General features: G+C 45.5%; 1 long non-coding RNA gene across 1 annotated transcript; it reads left to right on the top strand.

The window, feature by feature from the left end:
- The first annotated feature begins 393 nt into the window (after positions 1–393).
- On the top strand, positions 394–4,025 carry LOC141264181 (uncharacterized). Its single transcript, XR_012319819.1, has 3 exons — positions 394–728; positions 2,795–2,897; positions 3,797–4,025. It is a non-coding gene; the product is annotated as an uncharacterized lncRNA (long non-coding RNA).
- The last annotated feature ends 5,190 nt before the right edge of the window (positions 4,026–9,215 follow it).

Below are 9,215 nucleotides of genomic sequence, written 5' to 3'. Positions count from 1 at the left end.
TAGGTGCTGACTAGCCATTGTACCCTGGGATATTAAAATAGGAGGATACGAACAAGACAAAGAATAATACTCACCAGATCACATGGGGGGAACCACCCCACTCGCCAGAAATCCTGAATCCGGACGCCTAGCCTGTGAAGCGTAGTCTGGGGACAGTCTCACCTGACGACAAGACTCCGGTGCCCCCGCTCCATCGCCAATGCTTTGCGCTACCTGTGCATTGAGCCAGCCAGGGGGGTGACCCCTGGCCGCCATCCCGTGGACCGGTCTACTGCCGCAGCCCCCACCCCACCGCCAATGATTTGCACTACCAGCGCGTTGAGCCAGCCAGGGGGGTGATCCATGGCCGCCATCCTGAGGGCCTCCATCAAATCTTCAAACGACGCCATCAGAGGTCAATGCAAAGGGACTTCTTTCATGCCCTGGGAGCGGTAAAGTGTCCCCGCCCCAGGGTTCCTTTATAACTGACCCCATCCCAATAGCCATCCCCTGCAACCCTATGACCACTCCAAACCCAAATCATGTTGGCTTCCACCCAATGGCTTAGCCCAGGGTTCCAGCCTCTTCTGACAGGCTGTTGAGGCACTCTTCAAGCCATGACAGCAGTTCTTCATGAGGTCTTCTACGAAGTTTGGCCATCCGGTTGAATACCACTTCTGTAGGAAGAAAGGCAGAAAGTACAGCAGACAAGGAGTAGCAGGGATCCAGCCAATGAAGAAGTTCTCCAGGTATAGGCACTTCTTTCAGCCCTTGCTAGCTTTTTATCTCCTTAACAGATGGGCAGATAAAAAACCTACTGCCCAACGATCCCATTATCATTGGGCAGAAGATTAATATGCCCCCCCCCAGCAATATCCTTGACATAGGTCATAACTTTGATGCAATCAAAACCTGTTGCTACCCATTGAAGCGCACCTGTCAGCAGGATTGTGCTTAGTAAACCACATACACTGTCAGGTGGGCGCCGTTATACTGAGTAAAATGATACTTTTGTTGATGAAATCCATCCCGTGGTTCTTTTATAATCTTTACTTTCATTTCTGACATAATGATATGCATTATGTATTCATGTATTCCTATCTCTGCCTTCTGACAGGTCACGCTGCTTTCAGTGACCTGCCTACTATTTTAAATACTGCATGTGAAATTAAAGTAAATGAAAGTAAAGATTACACAAGAACCACTGGACGGATTTCATCAACAAAGGTATCATTTTACTCAGTATAACGGCGGCAACCTGACAGTGTATGAGGTTCACTATGCACAATCCTGCTGACAGGTGCACTTTAACCAATTTGCCCACATTTAGGTGGAAAAAACAAACATTTGGGGCCGAAAATTACCTCCTAAATTGATCTGCTAATCATTAGCCTTCCTTTGGGATGCTTACAATCCTATATTGATCTCTCCTAATGGTTTTGGATCCATAATTTAACTCTGGTAAGGGAGGGGGCATTTACTAAAAATATTGCTAAATACATTGATGAGCAATTGAAACCTGTGATGGAAAGTTTGCCCTCTTATCTACATGGCACAGCAAACTTGTTGCAGTAGATTCATTTGTTATACACCGATGATGCCATGGTGTGTTTGAGGTGCATCAGGCACTTTGATGGTTTCCACACTGTCTTATTTATTATCTATTGCCAATATTAAAATAAAGCAGAACTGGTGACTCAACTTTTGGATATTGTGCTCCCTTACTATTTTTTTGTATTTAATGTGTCTTTCTACCTACCGCTTGGGAGCACAGCTATGGGGGCTGCATTTCTACTCTCATATGTTTGGTCCTGGGGCTGTGGGAGTGGGACCATTTCCTGTCAGATCGTCCCTCATCAGTGGTATTATTTTTTGGGCACAGTACCAATTGTCCTCCAGATCCTTTTCTAGAGAAATACTTATCTTCTTAAACATCTTAAACAATTTTTACAGCATGATGAACACAGAATTTAAGAGATCTATTTGTTAGAAGCCATTATAAGACAAAAAGCCAACCCTCTGGTCCTCAGTAGGTCTGCATTCCCTGTGGAAGAGTTGTGGCCTGCTTGAATATCGAGGAGGCCACTGATTTGACTGATTCCACTGGCAATAAAAGCTATCATGTTACGCAGGCTATTACCTGCAGCACCCAAGCATTTACTGTGCATCCTATACAAGCCCCAAAATATATGTGGGACTCAATACTCAAGAATTAAAAGTGAGAGTAAGGGAATACGTCAGGGATATCCTAGCAGCAAGGTTTGAAAAGGAGCTGGATCATTTATGAATAGAGATGAGCGGACCCATTGAAGTTCTGGTTCTGGTTCTGGTACCCGACTGAACTTTAGTCCAAAGTTCGGTTAAGGTACCTGAACTTTACCCAATCTAGAACCTCATGGAAATCAATGTGGGTCTGAACTTTGTAGCTGGAAAATTCTTTCACTCTGAGAAGTCCATGCTCGCAGTTTAGAGCCGGACACTAAGTGTCCTGTACGAACCCCGAACTTTCCAGTTCATGTTCTCTCGTCTCTATTTATCAAAAATTCTTGGACATTTTAAACAGTACCATCAATGTAATCCATCTATTCTATATGTGAGAGCCATTCACTGGATTCATCCAGGTATTAGAGGGGGCAACATTAATATCCTCCGCGCATAGTGAGCGAGCAAATGGTTCTGGCTCCCAAACTATGCAACTCATGATCTCAATGAGACCCTTAGTTTTGCTCCTTTCCCCTGATTATTCGTTCTCAATAGGTCACACCTATGTTCCTTTACTTTCTGCTAATTTATTGTATCATTTTTTTGCCTACAGTTTTTATGCCTCAGCAAAGAAATGGTTGTCCTGACCTGAGAATCCCCTCCGAGTTGATGGCTGATACAAAGCAACCTCTTATACAGCGATGAAGGCGGGGTAGGTAAGTGTATAGGACGGGAGATCGAGGGATTACATCACAGTCAAGGTGCAATATTCAATACCAGCTTTATTACCTAGGTCCTTCAAACTCAGGTTTAAGTCACATGTGATAGAGAAGTTGGTATAATCGAGCTTCAATGCTTGAGCTCCACATCTAGGAGTTCAGCCAGGGTTGTCAAATACTGAAAAATGTATTGTGGTCTCTGTTTGACCAACGATATAATTCTTTAAGACTACAAATGGGAGTGAGAATGAGAATAAAGACAATTTTCAGAAATTTCAAAGGAAAGTTGAAGAGGACCTTTCACCAAATTTTTCATGTTAAGCTGGACACACGGTGTAATTGTGGCTGCAAAGCAGAATAATACGGTTTTTTTTTTTTTTTTAAATTTCTCCTCATTGTTTCATAAATTTACCAATCAATTATTTGGCATCTAATGAGTTCTCTTTAGTTAAGTCCAAGTGGGTGTTATTAGATAGTTTTCACTGGGAGCCACTCCTTCTCCCCGGACACCTGAACTGTAAAGCAGACTTCCGGGAGAAGTCCGTGTTCGGAGTTCAGCACCAGACACTAGGTGTCCGATACGCTCGTGAGATGAGGCTCCATAATTATAGGTATACTTCTGTTTGCACTAGCACAGCCCAGTTTACTGTCACTATGGTAAGTAGAGAACATTCAGGACTTTGCTTTAGGACCCAGTGTCCAATAATCTGTAGATATGACCGACCACCGGTCATATATACTTTGGTTCCGTTCTGTATTCACAAAGCCTGAGTTGACAAAAGAAAAGGAGAAATATCACCCTACCTGATATATGTATTGTTACTGAGGCCAGTATAGACATGTCTAGGCAAGTGGACCTGACAATGTTTATTTTTCTTCCGTTCTTTTTTTTATAGTCATCAGACACAAGAGAGCAATGGACCATCATTGGAAGAGAATAGAACAGCTCTACAATCTGCTAACCTACACAGTATGCAGAGAGAAAAAGGAACTAACCTACACAGTATACAGAGAGAAGAAGAAGCTTGTGAGCTAATAGCAGACCATATGTATGGGGTGTCACTAACCCAGATGATTTCCAGTACTAGCATTGAGCATGGTTCTGTGACTGTGCTGTTATAATATTGGCTTGCGTTCAGTGACATCTGCTGTATGATGGAATATTGGCCATGCTGCAAACCACCTTGCTTTTCATACCGCATTCCTATATTTCTGATTGCTGGATGAGTAATGTCTACAATACTAGATGAATAGAATTATTGATGGGGGCCAAGACAAATCAATACATAGAGTAGTTCACCTGTTGGGATGCAGCTACTCATGTGGCATTGTATATTCAGATGTATACACTGTCACGGCTGTATCCATATTTAATATCATGGTGTATGGCACGTATAGGTATATCCTGGTCCATTATTATCTTGGATACATGACCTATATTCATAACGACAGAGACTCATCTCTGAGATGAACCAAGCTGCTCAATGTATAATGTAAAGGCTCGTTCTCTGCTGAGAGCAGGAGACCACTCTGCTGATTTCATAGTCAGATGACCTGACTGAGAGGTTGGAGGACAGAATGGGGATTGATTGACCTCACTGAGAGGTTGGAGGGCAGAATAGGGATTGATTGACCTCACTGAGAGGTTGGAGGGCAGAATGGGGATTGATTGACCTCACTGAGAGGTTGGATGGCAGAATGGGGATTGATTGACCTCACTGAGAGGTTGGATGGCAGAATGGGGATTGATTCATCTCACTGAGAGGTTGCAGGGCAGAATTGGGATTAAATGACCTGACGGAGAGGTTGGAGGACAGAATTGGGATTAAATGACCTGACGGAGAGGTTGGAGGACAGAATGGGAGATTATTTTTAGGAGGTGCCAAAGCTATGTCCCAGATGTCTGAGATCCCATTATATTTCTCTGTTTTACGCTATTTCTAACCCTTTTAAATAATGAAGTATATAGGGCAATAATAGCAAGCAACAGTCTCCGGTGTAGGGGAAATTACTTTGTTTCCTTCACCAGACCAGCGAAGAAAACTTTTAAATAGGGACTGGCTAGCGCCTACAGCTTTTCAGATGCCTAGAAATTTTTGGTACTTACAGGGGTTGGTGCAGGTTTACATTTGTTTGTTCGGGACACTGTCAGTTGATTATTTGTCAGAAATAAAAAAAAAACTTGTTTTTTCAAACGTACTATGTATCTGAGTTCAGTCCAATTATTTCATGATATTTTGGAGGATGAAAGGAAAGTGATGCAAGAAAATTGAATGAACACATATAGTCGTCATATTAGTGAAAATTAGACAAAACTGGTTAAAGGAGCAATATAATATATTTCTCATTTAATTAAAGAAAGTTTTAACAAATCTGTCTGATTTTAAAGGGAACCTGTCAGCAAATACAGAAAAAAACAAATAGTATTTACTTTTAGCCAAAGTGGTAATCTGCAGATAAATATCATTTAAAACATTGTTGCGTAAATTGCATGATTGAATACAAGGGCATTGTGAGTTCAGCACTGTAAGTGCATTTACTTTCCCCAAAAGAGTAAAAGAGTTACAGCAGAACAGGCATACAAAGCTACTGTTTATCACCAGTATAAGTCAGATACAGTGCCTACAAGTAGTATTCAACCCCCTGCAGATTTAGCTGGTTGACACATGCGGAATTAACTTGGCATTGTGACATTTGTACTGTAGATCAGCCTGGAAGTGGGAAATGCACTGCAGCAACTTTTTTTTTTTTTAAACGTTAAAAGTTAATTCAGAGTGTCATTTATTATTCAACCCCTCAAACCACAAGAATTCTGTTTGGTCCCCCTAAAGTATTGAGAAGTAGTTCAGGCACCAAGAATAATGAGCTTCACATGTGTGGATTAAAGATCTCTTTTGCCAGCCTTTTCTGACTATTTAAGACCCTCCCCAAACTTGTGAACAGCACTCAGACATGGTCAACATGGGAAAGACAAAGGAGCATTCCAAGGCCATCAGAGACAAGATCGTGGAGGGTCACAAGGCTGGCAAGGGGTACAAAACCCTTTCCAAGGAGTTGGGCCTACCTGTCTCCACTGTTGGGAGCATCATCCGTAAGTGGAAGGCTTATGGAACTACTGTTAGCCTTCCACGGCCTGGACAGCCTTTGAAAGTGTCCTCCCGTGCCGAGGCCAGGCTTGTCCGAAGAGTCAAGGCTAACCCAAGGACAACAAGGAAGGAGCTCCGGGAAGATCTCATGGCAGTGGGGACATTGGTTTCAGTCAATACCATAAGTAACGTACTCCACCGCAATGGTCTCCGTTCCAGACGAGCCCGTAAGGTACCTTTACTATCAAAGCGTCATGTCAAGGCTCGTCTACAGTTTGCTCATGATCACTTGGAGGACTCTGAGACAGACTGGTTCAAGGTTCTATGGTCTGATGAGACCAAGATCGAGATCTTTGGTGCCAACCACACACGTGATGTTTGGAGACTGGATGGCACTGCATACGACCCCAAGAATACCATCCCTACAGTCAAGCATGGTGGTGGCAGCATCATGCTGTGGGGCTGTTTCTCAGCCAAGGGGCCTGGCCATCTGGTCCGCATCCATGGGAAGATGGATAGCACGGCCTACCTGGAGATTTTGACCAAGAACCTTCGCTCCTCCATCAAGGATCTTAAGATGGGTCGTAATTTCATCTTCCAACAAGACAACGACCCAAAGCACACAGCCAAGAAAACCAAGGCCTGGTTCAAGAGGGAAAAAGTCAAGGTGTTGGAGTGGCCTAGTCAGTCTCCTGACCTTAACCCAATTGAAAACTTGTGGAAGGAGCTCAAGAATAAAGTCCACATGAGACACCCAAAGAACCTAGATAACTTGGAGAAGATCTGCATGGAGGAGTGGGCCAAGATAACTCCACAGACCTGTGCCGGCCTGATCAGGTCTTATAAAAGACGATTATTAGCTGTAATTGCAAACAAGGGTTATTCCACAAAATATTAAAAATAGGGGTTGTATAATAATTGACCCACACTTTTATGTTTAAAATTTAATAAAATTCAACTGAGCAACATAACTTTTTGGTTTGTAAGATTTATGCTTCTGTTCATAAAACCTACTCTCGTTTGCAGTTTGAAGGCTCTAACTTATTTGCATCTTATCAAACCAGCTAAATCTGCAGGGGGTTGAATACTACTTGTAGGCACTATAGGTACAGACAGTGCAGCCTGGCAGAAGAAGGATATGGTGCAGCAGAGAATCACCTGCACTATAGTCAGATAGCAAGTGGGGGAGAGTAACAATTGCTATAGAAAGAGTGCTTCACCTGGACTTTAGATAATGCTATGAAGAAATATGCAAGAAGATATAGCTTTAGGCCATGGCCCCACTATCAGTATTCGGTCAGTATTTTTTCTCAGGAGTTGAAGCCAAAACCAGGTGAGGAACAATCAGAGAAAAGGTATAATAGGAACAAGTCACCAATTCTGCATTTATCACCCACTCCTGAGAAAAAATACTGACCAAATACTGATAGGGGGGCCGTGGCCTTACATTTTCTGAGGTAAGGGAGACCTGCCCATTTTCATGAAAGTGCCACCTTTAATGATAGAGAATGCAAGGATTGCCAATATAGAGGGGTACAGACTGATGACACCCAGCCACCCACAAGTGAAATAGCCACAACACATGGAGTGCATATGTGGCACCCCAGGTCTGGTCGCCACAGTGGCAGCAATGTCATGTCTAAGAGCAGGTGGGAGGTTCCCTGGTTGGGGACAATTAGCAAGCAGCACCTCCTGCCTCAGTCCAGGGAGGGGAGAAACCTGCCCTTTATAAACTGGATCTGGGGCGGGGTTAGAGAGAAGTTCCAGACCAGGTTCCAGTGAAGTTGCAGATAGGGACAGGTCAGCAGCAGGCTGAGGAGTCCCTGGTTGGCAGAGGAGGAACACGAGGCAAGGAGGGGAGCTAGCAGAGCTTGTCCTGGCTAGAGACTTACAAAGTCGGACACTGGAGTCCGAGGCTGTGAGGGTTATAAGCCCAGCAGCAGAAAACTACCACGCAGGGGACTTCAAGTTCTCTGGCCCAAGGAAGCCCGGAGGCTCAGCCACACGAGAGGGACTACTACTGCCCCGGAGGGGTCAGAAGTACGGAAGGCCCGAGTCGCCAGTCATACGGGTGAGAACAACACGGTACACTCAGAGACGTGGGCTACCACTACACTACAGCGGGATAGCCAAGAAAGAGTGAAGTCAGCACGGTAGGCCTACAAACTTCCCCTGACCAGCGGGATTTCCCAGTTGCTCTCAGACTGACCAGGCCTCCATTGTTAACCTGTATTCCGGAAGGGTCCCTTAATACCACCAACAGTAAAGACCCTGAATTGCATGACAGACTCCGTGTGGTTACTGCTGCTGCCGCGCACCATCACCACCAACATCCCTATTTACTGCCCTGAGGCTATACTCCTCCCATGGGGAGTTATAATACCCTCTGCTGCACCCACAATACCAGCCTCAGCGGTCTGCTCTGCAGCGGCGGTTCCCTCTGACCGCAATCCACGGGTGGCGTAGTCGGACATTCAGCATATAGATTGCCATTTGATTTGACCGCCCTCGGCACGGACTGGGTCGCCGCCACGGAGACTACAACCCCCAGCATCCACAAAAGGTCCAGTTCCGGGTATCCCCACACACACCCGGCCCAGGGGGCACGGCAACTTTGGCGTAGTCGGCAGGATTTCGTACCCGCCACCAACGGGTACTGCGTGCCTGAAGCAAGACTGTAATACTTAACTTGGTGGAGTTTCCCGCCATCCGCAGCCGTTTCCCGCCATCCGCAGCCATTTTCCCGCCATCGGGCGCCATCTTTGGGACGCCGCGAGGGAAGAAGAGGGGCGTGGACGATGAAAGGGCGCGAGAACTGGAGTCCCGCCTTACGCACGGACGCTGCACAAGGTCCTGAAAGGAGCCGAGCGGACGCTGACGTCACCAGGACGCGACGCAAGGTGCTCAACCCTGACGGTCGCCTGCGGAGCTGCGGCCTACAGAAGAAAAGCAACGGAAGGTTGGCCACGGTTGACTAGGGGGGAAGAAGATGTCGGAAGCCGAGGGATCTGCCACCGCCGCAGTAATGCTGTTCACCATGCCTTATATCACCGGAGCGGCCTCGTTGCCCCAGTACTCAGGGGAGTCGCATACCCTGAGCAACTTTAAAGAGAGACTGTATAGCCTGTTTAAAGTGTACCCCCTGACTGAGGAACAAAAAGTGAGCATACTGATAGGCTAGTAAACCGGCGCAGCCCAACGAGAAGTAAAGTCCTGGTCAGTCAGGGAC

This window comes from Phyllobates terribilis, unplaced genomic scaffold, assembly GCF_046119375.1.
Source record: "Phyllobates terribilis strain yellow unplaced genomic scaffold, ASM4611937v1 Scaffold_4__5_contigs__length_816908805, whole genome shotgun sequence".
NCBI classification, from domain to species: Eukaryota; Metazoa; Chordata; class Amphibia; order Anura; family Dendrobatidae; genus Phyllobates; species Phyllobates terribilis.
The sequence above is the reverse complement of the archived record's forward strand: the minus strand, read 5'-3'. Positions and strand labels throughout refer to the sequence as shown.